Consider the following 8,649-nt stretch of genomic DNA (forward strand, 5'->3'; position numbering starts at 1 on the left):
AATAACACTATTTTTACTGTTAAGTAAAAAAAACTGATTTAAATTTCCAAAAGTTAAAATTATGTGAAAACTGGTTAAGTTCCTTAACGATCACACTAAAATTATTTTACTAGTATATAATACATAGGATGAATCTATAAAAAATAAAATTAATGAAAAAAAATATAAAACACTCGCTTTTCTCCCAAAAATATTTGCTGTAATAAATTAATATTGTTTTACGCATAATAGCGTCTGTTAAATACAATAAAAAGTTAAATTAATTTTTCTATTTATAAAAAGCTATAATTAAACGACATTTAAAATAAAATACTAATACTAAATGTTCTTTTAAAACATTTTAAAAAATTATTAATTTTTTTAAATGTAAATGACTACATAGTCATTTAAAGAGACTTGAGAGAATCAATTAAAACTTATTTTTACGATTTATTTAAAAATATACAAAACAATAGCATTTTGTTTTTTTGTACAGAGTGTTTGAAATTGAACTGAATTTTCGCCAAGTCTTTGTCCGCTCAACTCTTTTTTCTGTTTTAATTTTTTTGGCATGGAATTTTGAACTCTATTTTTGCTAAAATATACGACAAGGCCATAAGAATTAACAACAATTAGCTTCGTGTGATAGAATGTTAAACATTTTCATTGGTTTTTTAAAGAATATAACGAGTAGGTGGTAACTGTCAAAAGTTTAATGCATAGAAATAACATATAATAGTCCGTATTAAAAAATATGTAGATCTAGAAAATCTAGTTTCATAATTAAAATAGGGTTAAAAAAAAGTATCATATAAAGCCAAAAATATGTTTTATTTAAGTATACAATAATAATTTTCATTCTATCAATATATTTATCATTTAACTTACATTGATTAATAGTCACATTTTGCTCAGAACCAGTTCTTTTTTTTTTTTTTTTTAGAAAGAACCCTGGTAAACTTATGCACCGTATTTTGTCATTGCTTTATTTCCTGTTGCGCGTTATGTGAAAACATTAAATGTAATGCAGCGTTTTTCACTAATGCCTTTTACGTGTTAAAGTGTTTTCTGTAGTAAAATAATACAAAATACATGGACATTTTGTTAAAAGCAAGTATGATAATATTGTAGGCCGAATAACCTAAAATGAAGTAAACAAAAAGTTTAATTATTAAACCGCCATATTTAAAACGTTATTTTTAGTAATGTTGAGAATATGCAATTATTATATGCATATAATTTATTTAAATACCTCTCTTACCTAAATTAATTAAATCTCCTTTTATAACTTATATTTAATAAAATTAACTTTTGACATATTTCACTAGATAAATATTTGGTATATTTTACAAAAAGATATTTACTTTAATTTTCCTCCATAAAATATAAATATATAACATAAATCATAGACCGTTTTACTCTTATGAAACAAATAAAACTAATTAAAAATAAATTGTATAATTTTTTTTGAATTACTAAGTTAGTTTTATTCTTTTCTTAAGTTTATGACGATTTTATGATTAGGCTATTAAATTTGATTCATGTAATATAAATTTAGAGTACAAATTGAAAAAAATATGTTCGCAACTGTTATGTACAAGTAAAACACAGACACAATTTAGTTCATATTTTCAGAATGTAATTTTACTGTTTATGCGCAGAAAAAAAAATACTGAAAATCATTTGGCCAACGTGAAGATTAATAAAACTATGCCACCAGCACATTGGCCAAATGCAGCAAATTCTAATTTTCGCATGACACATGTGTAATAAAAAGTCGACAGAAGTAACATATTTCAGTGGTGCTAACAGAAGTATAATATTCTTCTGTATATATTATACAGATATAATATACACATCATCAACACTTCTTTTCCTGTTTCTTTACGCTACAAACGTTTTAGAACTTTTTTTTTTTATAACTTACATTAATCTTGGCAAAATAAATATAATTTCATATTTTGTTTACTTTAATATATAATTAGTCAAATAGTATTAACTGCGCAAATTTAATAAATTTATTATAAAATTTTTATACAAAAAAAAATTATATAAAAAATAACGAATATATCATAACATTTTTTTAACCTACTTTAATTAAATATTTTTATTTCAGTTGCATTAGTGTTTCAATTTTGACCATTTGGAAAATTTATTTTTAATAAGATTAACTGCTAATCAATATTCTTATTATTTCTTATTACAAAAACTTTTCTAAGACATACCAACAAAAAATTTGACTACTCTCGTCAGAAATCAGAATTGTTTGTTTCTGTTCCATTTTAAGTAAATTTTAGTCATCAAAATATACATATTTTAAATGTTGAATGTATCAATAAATCTCGCTAAATTTTATTTTAGTCAAATTATAATGTATGGTACATATAAAAAAATTATGAGTTTGAATTTCTATTCAATAGAATGAAAATTATTTAATTATTATGATTAATTGTTGAACAATTGTTTTCTATTTGCTTTGTCTTTTACAGTCAATGACTTCATTCTATCTTAGATGCAAATATTATAATTAAAATTATTGTTCGTCATTTGTTACATAAACTTCATGGATTTTATCGTCCTACGTACCACCACAACATTGTATTATTGTCATCGATACTACGTCGTTTGTAGCCATTACTTCCATGTAACCTCGACAAACCTACAAACCGCGCCTTATAGTTGGTGATGATGATAATAATAATAATTATTATTTTTACCAAAACGATTACTAAACGTATATGAATCGAGTAATTATGGTGGTTTATTCAGCATTAACAATTAAACATTTTTTCCCTTTGCTTTTAGAGTTTTTTATTTATATTTCCCATTTCACCATGTAAAATATTATTATTATTCTGAAATACTATTTAGTTTAAAATAAATATTTGGATGTTTTCCAGCATACAAGTTTACACACAAAAGAAAACTAAGTTTCTACCCCAATTATATTACGCACTTAGATATTAAGTGGAATGTGCCAAATTGATAAAGAGTCATATCTTACAAGAGTACCTTGCACCAATCAACTATGCTGCGTAAGGTAATTCATTTGTGAACACTTGATACTCTTTTCTACCGTTTAAAGAATTAACCTATTGAACTAGCTAAAGAACTTTTCAAATGATTACAGTTAATCACTGATCTAAATGACTTTAATAATCTTAGCATTAAAATTAGGTTACAACACTTGTAAACTCTATAATGGTAAAATTTGATGGACTATACAGAACAAGTTAAGTAAATATATTATTATTATGACCATTATAATGCTAATTGAACTACGTTATGGCATTAAATAAAAAATAAAAATGCTTATCTAAATTAGAGTTTTATCGTGTAGCAGCACTTTATATTACTTGAGAGTTGAATATCAAAATCCATATTACACTTAAAGACATCGTGCTCACGATTTATACAAATTACCTTGGGTGATGATGTTAAGAGTTGGAATTTGTCCAAATAAGTACTAAAAATGTTGGCAACTTATTCAACCTAATAAATATGTAAGACCATCATCATTACTTGATGTGCTTCCTGAATATACATAACATTTCCTGACTAAGAATAGCAAACGAAAGCGAAATTTTTACATTTTTAAAGATGTACCGTTTCAAATAATACTACTTTTTGAATGTTTAGTTAGGAGGATCTATGTTATAAATATAATATAAATCTAAAAAAATACATTTCTTTTAAATCATAAGAAAGCGAAATCTAAAGCCACAAATTTTACTTAGTGGTTAGTAAAAGTACATAGGATGTTTTCATAAGTTTTTTAAAATAATTCTATCATTTTAATTCTTCTTAATATCATAAATTTTTGGCAGAGAAATTATCTTCCTATGACATGTTTTCACGTAAAAAATTAAATAATGCATGTCGTCTATTCTGTTTTTTTCGACTTGTAATGAATCAAATGTTACTAGTATCTGTTATAAATCAGCTATTATGAGGAGTGAACTATTTGAAATTTTACAAATACTAATAAACAAGTATAATACTTACAGTATTAGATATCTTTATTATAGCACCTAATAGTTTTAAAAATTTCAGCTTTCGAGGTTGAAGTTAACGATACATTGTAAAATAAATATCTGCTAAACCGATAAATAAATTAGATATACATATTTTAAATATGTATATAATTCTCAGAGACGTCGTCGATTTCAATAGAATCATTTTTTTAAAACACTAATTAAATAATAATTTTACTCAATTTATTTAACAAGTAAAATTTTTTTCTTGACAATGATTTTTTTAAAATACATGTATTATTTCCTTTGAAGCATTATATTATATAGAAAACACTTGCGTTATTTTCATAAGTATACAATGATATTACATCGTGTACTTTCTCACTATTTATTAACTTCATTCTAATTAAGTTACGACTTATTAAAAATTCATCACGATTACTTTCGTGTTACCCACTGCAATGTTATCATAAATCATACAAAGACCAAGTTCAAGGAAAACGTTTTACGACAGCATGATTTATTTATACTATGTATTAACGATGAATCTGAAAACTGTCTCTAAATATTTGAATAAATAATAAAAAAGAGTGACTCATTAAAATAATTTCAATTTTACAAAATTTCAATTTTCTAAGATTATAAAATAATAATAGAGGCATTATGACTATCATTAATTAATTTAGATCTTGTTTAACAGTTTAATTTAAATCATGTTTGATTTATAAATAGATCCATAAATAAAACTTGGGATTTTTAAAAATACATATTTATAAATTTGATCTTGGATATTGTAAGGTTAATTATTTTCTCACAAAATCTTCATAAATAAACTTTCGAAACATTAAAATATCCAAAATATTTTACTGAATAATGCAATAATATTTTTTAAAGTAATAAATAGTGTTAGTATCAATTATATTCTGATGTATTTAATCAACTACGTTCTTTTGAATATTTTTCATATTAAATTATGTATTAGTTGTTTATCAAATTGTAATAAAATGTATATGATATTTGAGCTTACACATTTAAATAAAATTCCACGCATAAAAATGTATGTGTGATATAATAGTTTTTAAATTAGAGTAATCTTATCCCTTGAAGTTATCGAATGAACTCTCCTTACACTATCAATCAAGTTACCCTCGAAAAATCAAGTGATCATTATTTCCATGAAACGTATTCACAAAGCACTTATTACCTTAACGTTATGATGTGAACAAACACTAAAAATATAGTGTAGTCGATAAATCATTCGTTAATACACATAAGCTATACAGCACTTAACTTATAGTATCCAATTTAAATGCATCAAGGTCATTGCATAATATTTTGAGCTGGTATAGTACTTGTGCTTTAAATTTAGATTATTCATATCCAAGCACCACTTATTATAATCAAATTCGTTTGACATCTATTAGAAATACGTGTTTTGCCAATATAATATTTTCGGGTGCCTAAAAAATTATTCGTACTTACATTATGTTTTTTCATATGTCTAAGTTATAAATCTGACATCATTTAATGACAGTTTAAAAATATTATTGTTCAAATCTACATTTACATTTAAGCAAGGACAAAATAAATCGTTATTTTTACTTTCTTTACTTTTTAAATAATATTAATTAGGTTTATTAATTATGAGTAGATGTATAATTGGAATGGCTCTAATATGATATTAACCAAAAGTATCTAATATCATATAATAACATATCAAGTCAACATAACAATTTAAATATAAAAAAACGTCAATATGAAATCCTGAAAAATAATACTTTTTTGATCTTTGACGCAATTTTAACAAAGTGTTTGGGGGATCTAACTTATTTTCTCCCCTCATTAAAAATATTTTTATATAAATTTACATATAATTATCATAATTTTTTAAGACTTAATTAGATTACTGTTGCCGTTATCATATAATTGAAAACTCATAATAGACAATAGACTTGATTTCTGAAAAATTATTTTATATTATATCAGAAATTAATTGAATAAATTGAATCATTAAAAATTAAATACTCTTAGTATTGTTAATTATAATATTGGAATTATTTTAATTTGAGGTATGAAAAAGATTAAATATTATAATTGTAAATATAAATATAAGTTAAATTATATTTTATACAAATTTTTTATTAGCAAATGGAATAATCTTTATTTTTTCTGGTAATTCATATCATCATTGAGACTTTTATCATATTCACGGTAACATTGGGTACTATCGAAAATGTATGTACTTTTAATATCTCTCAAGTACATATTAGTAGCATCATACATTAAAAAAAACAGTAAAATTAATACATACTCAGTATCACACCGAAGCTAGTATATAAGCATAAAATTATACTTAAACTTAAAAATTCGTCTTTTTTTTTAACGAGAAAGTCTGTACTTTGACCCGACTAGGCAAATGTTTTTATTAAAAGTGAAAACATTTCTAAAAGAATTAAAATTGGAGTGAATTATTTTCCAAAATTATTCTTTTAAATTAAAAACGCTAAATCAACACTTCTTTAGTATCTTAATTTTCTTATCTCTACTTTAATAGAGCCAATATATTCCATAAAATAAATTTAAATAGGTTCCTTGTACAGTTGTACACTTTCAATACTGTAAGCAAATTTATGCATAATTTAAGTGAAGTAAAACATTTTGAAGACAATATTCTTTTCACGTCCTTTTTATTTACACTTAATAGAGAGTTGAGATGAAAAAGTGTGACAAATGATTTTTAATATTAAACTCGATAGGCTATCTTAAATTCCGAAGAATTCCTTTTTATATGGTAATTAAATGTATTCCGTACTACGTTTGATTTCACCACGCTTGATTAATCTGTAAAATGTAGAAGTATCACATTGAATTCTTAGAATCCTAAAAATAGAATGGCTTTTTCAACACAAATCATTTATAAATTATCATAAATCAATTGGAAAATATGCTATTTTTCATAATAAAAGTCATGAAACTAATATATTATAATAGTTTAATGGCCGTTTTTAAAATATTTGATTACAGATAAAATGTTGGTTAAACTGATTATAGAGTGGTTAACTGGTGACTGTGATGTTAGCAAGCTTCAAATGAAAAATCATTTAGTACCTTTTGAAAGTGGTTTATTTTTTTAAACTTATATCTATCATTTTTACTTGAGTAGACTTTGAACTTACTTATTTAATAGAATAAAAAGTTAGCACTATTTGTGACTGCGTTCGCGTGTACCAAGTCATTGCGAATGATTTAGTGTTTTTTTTTTTAAATATTGTGAATAATTTATCACTTGTTTGTCACAATTACAGCTGGACTCAAAGCGCGTAATACTGCAAAGTGAAAACGGTACGGAGGTGGTGTGTGGGTACAAAGTGTGTATATTAATATTATTACTATACGGTATAATTTCTTTTGGTGTTATTGTTGGTACTGTTGTTTTTTTTATAATAAATCATCTCTACACGCTTAGTACGACCTTGAATTTTATATTACCTACTCACAAAGTACAATATTCGCACGGCCAGCTGGTCAATCGCAATATTGCTACGCCGGGAGATGTTTATTACTTTATTATTTTACTTTCAGTTACTTTAATTTCTTTTACCAAAATTATTTACAATATTGTAAAACAGTTTTTTAGTTACAAAAGTATTATTAAATTGTTTAATACTAATCAGTTATTTATTAATTTTCAACAGAAACTTTCTTAGTTGTATTACTGTGCTGATGAATGAATTTTAAACTAACGATACAATAAAAAAAGTCAAGTTTTAAAATCATACATGTATCTCTTAACTCTCAAAAACACAATTAGAAGTTTATGGTTGTAGTCAATCAAAAATCGTATCAAATCCCTAAGTTTATGTCGATATATTTATAAGATGGCCTTGGCTTAGACACTAACTCGCCTTATTGTCTTATAACTAGTATCCATACAACAATCACATGACACACTATCTTCACTACTATATTATTCAAACATTTTTGTACGGAATAATAAGTCTTAGAAGGTCTTTTAATTGTCAGTGTTCATAAATAAAAATACTTTTACAATAACAATAATTCGACCTTATAAATGGAAACCAATCTTATTTTATTGATGTGCCTTGACCAACTAAGCAGTATGCATTTCAAAGTAAACCTTAACAGTACAAACTATAATGCACAGTGTTAGAGAAAAACAAATATTAAATATAACGGTTCAGTAATTTTTGTTGTTTTTTAATTTGTGCTTAAAAATTAATTTAAAAAAAAATCAAACTGTATTTTTCTTATTTTTTTCTTTACAAATAAATTATTTGGTGTCATCAGCACAATATTTTATCATCGCGCCACTTCTTTTAATACTAAATTTTGACAATTAAATGACAAAATTTTTAATAATCTTAAAAAAAATCATCTTGATAAAAAAATATAAACAACAACATAAGTGATTCAAACATCATGCATTAATAATACTAGTATTTAGTTCATTCATTTCTTAATTCAAGACTAAATACTAAAGTGAATATTCAGATTAGAAAAACATAAAAGAAGTATGATATAATTTATTTAGATTATTCATCACGCAACACAAATTCTCTATTATGTTATACTTCTATCGAAAAAATATAAAGTGGGCATACATAATACCCTCGAAAAGAAAGTATGTTTTAGGTTATTCACACAGCACACAAGCACGCATTAATTTTCAAGCTCT

The 8,649-nt window shown here is 24.3% G+C and overlaps 1 long non-coding RNA gene across 2 annotated transcripts; it reads right to left on the minus strand.

Moving 5' to 3' along the window:
• Positions 1–330: 330 nt before the first annotated feature.
• Positions 331–7,678, minus strand: LOC126895978 (uncharacterized). 2 transcript variants are annotated; one of them, XR_007701747.1, is made up of 3 exons: positions 7,130–7,678; positions 868–1,120; positions 331–574 (listed from the first exon to the last, which is right to left on the minus strand). It is a non-coding gene; the product is annotated as an uncharacterized LOC126895978 (long non-coding RNA). The 2 variants fall into 2 exon arrangements; XR_007701748.1 differs by lacking the exon at positions 7,130–7,678 and adding an exon at positions 1,241–1,350.
• Positions 7,679–8,649: the final 971 nt, after the last annotated feature.

This window comes from Daktulosphaira vitifoliae, unplaced genomic scaffold, assembly GCF_025091365.1.
Source record: "Daktulosphaira vitifoliae isolate Bord-2020 unplaced genomic scaffold, ASM2509136v1 Scaffold_1, whole genome shotgun sequence".
Taxonomy (NCBI): Eukaryota; Metazoa; Arthropoda; class Insecta; order Hemiptera; family Phylloxeridae; genus Daktulosphaira; species Daktulosphaira vitifoliae.